This window comes from Somniosus microcephalus, unplaced genomic scaffold, assembly GCF_052327205.1.
Source record: "Somniosus microcephalus isolate GS21.2 unplaced genomic scaffold, FLI_Smic_1.0 unresolved_chr1, whole genome shotgun sequence".
Lineage (NCBI taxonomy): Eukaryota > Metazoa > Chordata > Chondrichthyes > Squaliformes > Somniosidae > Somniosus > Somniosus microcephalus.
Window position 1 is genome coordinate 7,701,826 of NW_028225179.1, and position 10,400 is coordinate 7,712,225.

General features: G+C 52.1%; 1 pseudogene across 1 annotated transcript in view; it reads right to left on the reverse strand.

Moving 5' to 3' along the window:
• The window catches only part of LOC147093378 (uncharacterized), a 150,161-nt pseudogene extending 140,868 nt beyond the window's left edge, over positions 1–9,293 (reverse strand). Inside the window, exons 1-2 of the transcript XR_015074671.1 lie at positions 7,208–9,293; positions 3,093–4,562 (exon numbers count right to left, since the gene is read on the reverse strand). The product of XR_015074671.1 is annotated as an uncharacterized LOC147093378 (transcript). The remainder of the gene's footprint in view (positions 1–3,092; positions 4,563–7,207) is intronic.
• Positions 9,294–10,400: the final 1,107 nt, after the last annotated feature.

Sequence of the window (10,400 nt, forward strand, 5' to 3'; positions counted from 1 at the left end):
AGAGAGTAACTAAAGGCTTTTATTAACAAAAGAATGAAGGTCTGCCTCGAGTGGTCGACCGGTCCAGAAATACAAAGGGCTGGGGAGCAGTCACCTTTATACTAGGACTTGTGGGAGGAGTCAGCCGAGGCATGTCCAGGCATATACACAGTGGAATACAAACAGTGGTTTACCACATTCACCCCTTGTTTAAAATTGAGTCCGGCGGGGTGAAGTGTATTAAAAGTTAGTGTATTGGAGTCTCTCCGGAGGTCTTGTCTGCCGCTGCGATCGGCGTGGCGACGGCAGGGGTAGTGGAGCTTCCGGCGTCAAGTCCTGCGTGGGCTGTGGCACAGGCGTGTCGTCCTCGTAGATGTCGAGCGGGTCGCGGGGCCCAGGCCTGCCGTCTGCTGGGGCTGGATATCGGATTGTGGGGGGGGGGTGGTAGTGAGTAGTGGGTTACTGCGGCCCCCGAGGGTGCAAGGTCTCTTATGGAGACTGTGTCCTCCCGCCCGTCCGGGTATGCAATGTAAGCATACTGGGGGTTGGCGTGGAGGAGGTCGACCCTCTTGACCAGGGGGTCCGTTTTATGGGTCCTCACGTGCCTTCTCAGTAGGACCGGCCCTGGGGACGTCAGCCATGGCGGTAGCGATGTCCCCGATGTGGACTTCCTTGGGAAGACATTTTCTCATGAGGGGTGGCGTTAGTGGCAGTGCAGAGCAGTGACCGAATAGAGTGGAGCGCATCGGGGAGCACATCCTGCCAGCGGGAGGTTGGAAGGCCCCTAGACTTTAAGGCTAGCAGGGCGGCCTTCCAAACTGTCGCATTTTCTCTTTCCACCTGTCCGTTCCCCCGGGGGTTGTAACTGGTGGTCCTGCTTGTGGCAATACCCCTAGTTAGCAGGTACTGACGGAGTTCGTCGCTCATAAACGATGAGCCCCGGTCGCTATGGATATAGCCGGGGGAACCGAACAGGGTGAAGAGGTCGTTCAGACATTTGATGACCGTGGCACTGGTCATGTCCGGGCAGGGGATGGCGAATGGGAACACTCCTGCCTGGCGATTGTTGTGCGGTGTCCGTTCATCCGTTGTCGCAGTGTCTGCATGGTCTCACTGATGTACCATCCTCATACGTTGCACCATCCTCATACGTTGCAGGAAAGGATGCCCTGGAGCATGGTATATCGGCGAGACCATGCAGACACTGCGACAACGGATGAACGGACACCGCGCAACAATCGCCAGGCAGCAGCGTTCCCTCCCAGTCGGGGAACACTTCAGCAGTCAAGGACATTCAGCCTCCGATCTTCGGGTAAGCATTCTCCAAGGCGGCCTTCGAGACACACGACAACACAAAATCGTCGAGCAGAAACTGATAGCCAAGTTCCGCACTCATGAGGTCGGCCTCAACTGCGATCTTGGGTTCATGTCACGCTACATGTAACCCCACCTGACGTAGGGTCACCCAGAGTCGAGTCGTCGTTGGCTTCTCTCTACACAGATGCAGCCGGACTTGCTGTGATTTCCAGCAAAAAAAAGTTTTTTTGTCTGTTTTTTGTTTTTCATACAGACCCCAGCATCTGCAACATTGGACCCCTTGTGACCCCACCTCATTGTTCTTTGATGTAATGTTTTCCTGACTAACCTGTTTGGAGACCATTCACACCTTTGATCGCTGTGATTATCTCTCTGCCGAGGTGTGATAAATGGCAGTTAGAAAGATTACCTGTAATCATCTGGCATTATTCTCTGACTATATAAGCAGTGTCTTTATGCATCTCTCCACTTCACCTGACGAAGGAGCAGCGCTCCGAAAGCTTGTGATTTCAAATAAAACTGTTGGACTATAACCTGGTGTTGTGTGACTTCTTACATTTGTCCACCCCAGTCCAACTCCGGCATCTCCACACCATTGAATACAAAAACAAGGAAGTTACACTAAACCTTTACAAATCACTAGTTAGGAACATAAGACAGGAGGAGGCCATTCAGCCCCTCGAGCCTGTTCCGCCATTCAACGAGATCATGGCTGATCTGCGACCTAACTCCATACACCCGCCTTTGGCCCATATCCCTTAATACCTTTGGTTAACAAAAACCTATCAATCTCAGATTTAAAATTAACAATTGATCTCGCATCAATTGCTGTTTGCGGAAGAGAGTTCCAAACTTCTACCACCCTTTGTGTGTAGAAATGTTTCCTAATTTCACTGCTGAAAGGTCTGGCTCTAATTTTTAGACTATGCCCCCAGTCCTAGAATCCCCAACCAGCGGAAATAGTTTCTCTCTATCTACCCTATCTGTTCCCCTTAATATCCTGAAAACTTCGAACAGATGACCCCTTAACTTTCTAAAATCCAGGGAATACAACCCTAATTTGTGTAATCCCTCGTAACTTAACCCTTGAAGTCTGGGTATCATTCTGGTAAACCTACGCTGCACTCCCTGCAAGGCCAATATATCCTTCCTAAGGTGTGATGCCCAGAACTGCTCACAGTACTCCAGGTGTGGTCTAACCAGGGTTTTGTACAGCTGCAGGGTTTTGGCCTCAGCTGGAGTCTTGTGTACAGTTCTGGGCACCACACTTTAGGAAGGATGTCAAGGCCTTGGAGAGGGTGCAGAGGAGGTTGACCAGGATGGTACCAGGGATGAGGGACTTCAGTTATGTGGAGAGACTGGAGAAGCTGGGATTGTTCCCCTTAGAGCAGAGAAGGTTAAGAGGAGACCTAATAGAGGTGTTCAAAATGATGAGGGGTTTTGATCGAGCAAGTAGAGAGAAACTGTTCACTCTGGCAAGTGGGTCGGTAACCAAAGGTCACAGATTTAAAATAGTTACTAAAAGAACTAGAGGTGAAATGAGGAGAATTGTTTTCATACAGAGGGTTGTTCAGATCTGGAACGCACCATCTGAAAGGATGCTGGAATCAGGTTCCACAGGAACTTTCAAACAGTAATTGGACGAGTCCTTGAAGAGGACTAATTTGCAGAGTTCTGGGGATAAAGCTGGGGTTTGGGACTAAATTGGACAGCTCTTTCAAAGACACGATGGGTACAGACACGATGGGCCGAATCACCTCCTTCTGTACTGTTAGATTCTATGATCAGTGTGAAATCGCTGGTGTGTCAGCAGGTTGGATGACTGAGTGAATCCCTTCCCACACACGGAGCAGGTGAACGGCCTCTCCCCAGTGTGAACTCGCTGATGTACCAGCAGGTTGGATGACTGAGTGAATCCCTTCCCACACACGGAGCAGGTGAACGGCCTCTCCCCAGTGTGTAGGTGTTGGTGTCTCTTGAGCTCCCAGGAGCTTTTAAAACTCTTCCCACACTCAGAACATTGAAAGAGTCTCTCCCCAGTGTGAACTCGCTGGTGTCCCTTCAGCTCCCCGGAGCTTTTAAAGCTCTTCCCACAGTCAGAACATTTAAAGGGCCTCTCGTCAGTGTGAACTCGCTGATGTGTCAGCAGTTTGGATGACTGAGTGAATCCCTTCCCACACACGGAGCAGGTGAACGGCCTCTCCCCAGTGTGTTGGTGTTGGTGTCCCTTCAGCTCCCCGGAGCTTTTAAAGCTCTTCCCACAGTCAGAACATTTAAAGGGTCTCTCCCCAGTGTGAACTCGCTGATGTGTCAGCAGGTTGGATGACTGAGTGAATCCCTTCCCACACACGGAGCAGGTGAACGGCCTCTCCCCAGTGTGAACTCGCTGATGTATCAGCAGGCTGGATAACTGAGTGAATTCCTTCCCACACACGGAGCAGGTGAACCGCCTCTCCCCAGTGTGAACTCGCTGATGTACCAGCAGGTTGGATGAAAGAGCGAATCCCTTCCCACACACACAGCAGGTGAACGGCCTCTCCCCAATGTGTAGGAGCCAGTGTCCCTTCAGATACTGAGCGCTTTTAAAGCCCTTCCCACAGTCAGAACATTGAAATGGTCTCTCATCAGTGTGGACAAGTTGGTGTTGCTTTAGTTCCCCGGGGCTTTTAAAGCTCTTCCCACAGTCAGGACATTGAAATGGTCTCTCATCAGTGTGAACAAGCTGGTGTCCCTTCAGATACTGAGCGCTTTTAAAGCTCTTCCCACAGTCAGAACATTGAAATGGTCTCTCATCAGTGTGGAGAAGTTGGTGTTGCTTTAGTTCCCCGGGGCTTTTAAAGCTCTTCCCACAGTCAGGACACTGAAATGGTCTCTCCCCAGTGTGAACTTCCTGGTGTGTTTGCAGGTGGGATGAACAAACAAATCCCTTTCCACACACGGAGCAGGTGAACAGACTGTCCCTCGTGTGACTGCACCGTTGAACTTCCAATGCAGACGGGGAACTGAAGACCTTCCCGCCGTCCCCACCTTTACCCGGTTTCTCCCCGGTGTGACGGTGCACGTGTCTCACCAGGTCAGGCGATCGGCTGAATCCGCGTCCACACACTGAACACGTGTGCGGTTTGTCTGCGTTGCGATCCCGGCTCTCTCCTTCCATGTGCAAAGGCCGATGAAATTCAGGTCCTGATGAATCCAGCGACTCTGTCAGATCTTGACGTGATGTTTGGTCTGAGCTTCCCGCCTGTAACTGCTCCACTTCTATAACCCTGTAAATTGAGATCAGAAAAGGATCAGAGGCAAACTGTTGTTTAATTTTCCCCTTTCCGAACCTAGTGTCAGTGAAGCTGATTTTCAGGCCCCAGCTGCTGCACAGGTTGGTTGAAAGGATCAGCAGTAATGGCGGCTGTAATACCCACAAGCCCCCGCACTCCAGAAAGCACTCTGTTGACTCTGAGTCCCGCGCATGTGCTCATGGCCCCGCGCTCTCCCTCCTGCTCTACAATCACCCGTCCCGATCGGTCCGCAACACGCATGCTCAGCACGCAAAACCCCGCGGTTGGAACATCGGGCGTGCATGCGGAGCTGCAACATCTAGTACGCGTGAGCGGCTCAGGTGGGGGCAAGTCGGTGTTTCGCCTCAGCCGCCAGGGAGGTGCGCATGCGCAGGACGACCCAACATTCTTCCCTTCAGCAATCACTCCCTCGTTTCTTTGGGTTCAAGTCCCACTCCAGAGACTTGAGCACAAAAATCCAGGCTGGCACTCCAGTGCAGTGCTGAGGGAGTGCGGCACTGTTGGAGGTCCCGTCTTTCGGATGAGATGTTAAATTGAGGCCCTGTTTGCTCTCTCAGGTGGATGTAAAAGATCCCATGGCACTATTTCAGGAAAGAAAGACTTGCATTTATATAGTGCCACCAGATATCCTAAAGTGCTTTGCAGCCAATGAAGTACTACAATGAAGTAGTCACTGTTGCAATGTGGGAAAGAGCAGGGGAATTATCCCCAGTGTCCGAGCCAATGTTTATCCCTCAATCAACATAAAAAAATGATAGATTATCTGGTCATTATCACATTGCTGTTTGTGGGAGCTTGCTGTGCGCTAATTGACTGCCGCATTTCCTACATTACAACAGTGACTACACTGCAAAAGTACTTCATTGGCTGTAAAGTACTTTGGGACGTCCGGTGGTGGTGAAAGGCGCTATAGAAATACAAGTCTTTCTTTCTTCACTGGTCTCACCAGCGACCTCTTCTGGCGGTTGGTTGATTGACAGCCGAGAGTCCGCGCATGCGCACATGGAGCGGCGGTTTGGGCCGAGTCCGGCACAGCGACCCCTCCCGGTCACCAAGGGCAACAACCGCGCATGCCCAGAGGACACCAACCCCCCTCCCCCACTCGGAGCTGCACCTGCGCACTCGGATCCTGCCGCATGGAGTCGGCGCGGGGTCATTCCGGGGAATGGCCTTGGTGTCGGTTCCAGAGTCATGATCGGTGACGCGAAGTGAGTTTTCTCCGCTCCGATTGGGTGGAGAATCGCGCGGGGTGGATCGGGAGAGAAATAGAAAAAACCTCAGAGTCCGCGAGGACCCGGACTGAGCGGCAGCAGTTGGACGGTGCACGTGATCTCCTCGGGGACACGTCACACGGGCCCGCGGCCTGATTGATGGGAGCTTCCGACCAATAGGGAGCGAGCAGGGCGGGGCTGGAGGAGCGAGCCGGCGGCGTGTCCTCCAACCAATCGGGGAGCCCGAGGGGCGGGACTAGCGGCACCCAGTGGGCGGGGCTGGAGGAGCGAGCGGGCGGCGGGTCCTCCAACCAATCGGGGAGCCCGAGTGGCGGGGCTTGCGGCACGCAGTGGGCGGGGCTGGAGGAGCGAGCCGGCGGCGTGTCCTCCAACCAATCGGGGATCCCGAGGGGCGGGACTATCGGCACCCAGTGGGCGGGGCTGGAGGAGCAAGCCGGCGGCGGGGCCTCCAACCAATCGGGGAGCCCGAGTGGCAGGACTAGTGCCGGCTGATTGTCTGATCCGCAGGGCAGCGAGTTTCTCCAGTCCCTTGTTCAGGGCCCGGGGCCAGGGGAGGCTGTGGGCCTTTATTCCCCGCATTGGACACAAGGCTCTTTGTCTCAGGCATAGGGTGACGTCGCACTGAAACTTTCCGCCCTCCTTTACAAAGATGGCTGCCGTTAACCTGGGCGTGTAAGGGGAAGAAATCCCCGCAACTGCAAACACGGGATCTTCAGGTTATTATTCGGGGCTTGCCTCCTGCACGAGTTGTTTATGAAGCCTCCCCACCCACCTACCGGTCCATTACTCCCTCCGTCGCGATTCTTACCCGCTACACCATCGCCCTCCCAGCTTCAGCCCCTCTCCACTCCAGTAACGCACTGCGCATGCTCAATATACCGGTCCCTCCCGCGCCTGCGCGCTGGGCTCTTGTAGACTGGGTGCGGCACGTGGTCCACCGCGGGGAATGCTGGGTAAAAGACCAGATTAGTGAATGGAACATGATTTACTGTGATCAGATTGAGGACTGAACCATGTTCATTCTAGTAGTCATGGTTTGTTTCTGCTGATCTTAATAACTCCTGTATCTGCGCTGGAGATTAATATTCTGTTTAAATAGTGAATAAATAAAGCTCGAGGAACAGCACCTCATCTTTCGATTAGGCTCTTTACAGCCTTCTGGACTCAACATTGAGTTCAGCAATTTCAGACTTTAACCCTTATTCCCATTTTTCATGCTGTATGATTTTGCCATCCCCATTTGCAACATTTTCCAAGACTCGGTTTCACAGCCACATCTCTTTCCTCAGCAACTGTCTCCGGTTCCAACTTATTCCACGTGGATTCCAACTGAACTTCCACCCTTGGTGTTTCAGATCCACCCAGGATAACTTTCCTGCCTCTTACCTTAGTAATATCTGTTACATCTCCAGCTTTTTCCAGTTCTGATGAAGGGTCCCAGACCTGAAACGTTAACTCTGTTTCTCTCTCCACGGATGCTGCCTGGCCTGCTGAGTATTTCCAGCATTTTCTGCTGTTATTTCAGTGAATAAATAAGTTTTGTTTCAAACACACAGTGTGTCAAATATTTGATTTCTCCATGATAAGAGAAGACGAATTGATGTTCTGTTCCAGACTCTCTAATTTTTGGGCCTTTTCTTACTCGAGATTATTTCCATTCTCATCTCGTTCGCCTTCTACCACATCAAACCCCAAGCTTGCTCCGTTTGAGTACACAACTTGTGGGTGTCATAGAATGAACTGTAGTCATAGAGTCATAGAGTTATACAGCACGGAAAGAGGCCCTTCGGCCCATCGCGTCCGTGCCGGCCATCAAGCCCTGTCTAATCTAATCCCATTTTCCAGCATTTGGTCCGTAGCCTTGTATGCTCTGGCATTTCAAGTGCTCATCCAAATGCTTCTTGAATGTTGCGAGGGTTTCTGCCTCCACCACCCTTTCAGACAGTGAGTTCCAGATTCCAACCACCCTCTGGGTGAAAAAGTTCTTCCTCAAATCCCCTCTAAACCTCCTACCCCTTACCTTGAATCTATGCCCCCTTGTTATTGACCCCTCTACTAAGGGAAAAAGCTCCTTTCTATCTACCCTATCTATGCCCCTCATAATTTTGTACACCTCAATCAGGTCCCCCCTCAGCCTTCTCTGCTCCAAGGAAAACAAACCCAGCCTGTCCAGTCTCTCTTCATAGCTGACGCTCTCCAGCCCAGGTAACATCCTGGTGAATCTCCTCTGCACCCTCTCCAATGCAATCACATCCCTCCTATAGTGTGGCGACCAGAACTGCACACAGTATTCCAGCTGTGGCCTAACTAGCGTTTTGTACAGCTCCATCATAACCTCCCTGCTCTTATATTCTATGCCTCGGCTAATTAAGGCAAGTATCCCATATGCCTTTTTAACCACCTTATCCACCTGTTCTGCTGCCTTCAGGGATCTGTGTACATGCACACCAAGGTCCCTCTGACCCTCCGCCTTACCTAGCGTCTTAACATTCATTGTGTATTCTCTTGCCTTGTTAGTCCCTCCAAAGTGCATCACCTCACACTTTTCAGGGTTAAATTCCATTTGCCACTGTTCCGCCAATCTGACCAACCCGTCTATATCGTCCTGCAGACTGAGGCTACCCTCCTCGCTATTTACCACCCCACCAATTTTCGTGTCATCTGCGAACTTACTGATCATACCTTTCACATTCACATCCAAATCATTAATGTAGACCACAAACAGCAAGGGACCCAGCACCGATCCCTGCGGTACCCCACTGGACACAGGCTTCCAGTCACAAAAACAACCTTCAACCATCACCCTCTGCCTTCTGCCACTAAGCCAGTTTTGTATCCAATGTGCCAAGGCACCCTGGATTCCATGGGCACTTACCTTCTTGACCAGTCTCCTATGTGGGACTTTATCGAAAGCCTTACTGAAATCCATGTATACCACATCCACTGCACTACCCTCATCCACACACCAAGTCACCCCCTCAAAAAATTCAATCAAATTAGTCAGACATGACCTTCCCTTGACAAAGCTATGCTGACTATCCCTGATTAATCCTTGCCTCTCCAAGTGGAGACTAATTTTGTCCCTCAGAATTTTTTCCAATAATTTCCCTACCACTGATGTTAGGCTCACTGGCCTGTAGTTCACTGGTTTATCCCTACTACCCTTCTTGAATAATGGTACTACATTAGCTGTTCTCCAGTCCTCCGGCACATCCCCTGTGGCCAGAGAGGTTCTGAAAATTTGTGTTAGAGCCCCTGCAATCTCCTCTTTTGCCTCACACAGCAGCCTGGGATACATCTCGTCCGGGCCTGGGGATTTATCCACTTTTAAGCCTGCTAAAACCGCCAGTACCTCTGATGCGCTATCAACAATACCAAAGGCTACGAGATGGACTTGAAGTAGGCTTTTATTGACTAAGAACTAGAGCATGCCTCTGCTAGTGAATCCATCCTAAGAGCTCCCGGGGGAAGGATGGTGAGTCACCTTTATACCCGGGCTTAGGGGTGGAGCCAGGGGCTGAGACATGCCTGGACTTGTACAGGGTTAACAGTGGTTTACCACACAGGCATGTACAGGTTAACAGTGGTTTACCACATTCACCCCTCGTTTAAAAAAAGAGTCCAGCGGGGTGAAGTGTTTCAAAAGTTCGTATACGAAAGTCTCTCCGGGGGTCTTGTCTGCCGTAATGATCTTCGTGGTGCCGGTTGCGGCGGTTCTTTGCCCGCGGCCGCTTCTCGCATGGGACGGAGCACTGGCGTGTCGTCCTCTCGGGGTAGGGATGGCACCGGCATGTCGTCAGTTCGTGGTAGACACCCCGGTGGTGCGTCGTGGGTAGTGGTGGTGGGTGGAGGTAGTGGATGGTGATCGATGGTGTTTCGGGTGGTACCTGAGGGTGCGAGGTCTCGAATTGAGACTGTGTCCTCCCGCCAGTCAGGATACGCCACGTAGGCCTACTGTGGGTTGGCGTGGAGGAGGTGAACCTTTTCGACCAGGGAGTCCATCTTATGGCTCCTCACGTGTTTCCTGAGCAGGACGGGACCCGGAGACGTCAGCCATGGTGGTAGTGATGTCCCCGAGGTGGATTTCCTGGGGAAGACGAACATCTTCTCGTGAGGGGTGGCGTTTGTGGCAGTACAGAGCAGTGATCGTATGGAGTGGAGCGCATCGGGGAGGACATCTTGCCAGCGGGAGATTGGGAGGCCCTTGGATTTTAGGGCGAGCATGGCGGTCTTCCACGCCGTTGCGTTCTCCCTCTCTACCTGTCCGTTACCCCGGGGGTTGTAACTGGTAGTCCTGCTTGTGGCTATGCCCTTCTCGAGCAGGTACTGGCGCAGCTCGTCGCTCATGAACGACGAGCCCCTGTCGCTGTGGATGTAATTGGGGAAGCCAAATATGGCGAACAGGTCGTGGAGGCACCTGATGACTGTGGCGCTGGTCATGTCCGGGCAGGGGATGGCGAAGGGGAAACGGGAGTACTCGTCAATAATATTGAGGAAGTACGTGTTGCGGTCAGAGGAGGGAAGGGGCCCCTTGAAATCGACGCTGAGATGTTCGAAGGGGCGGGTGGCTTTAATCAGG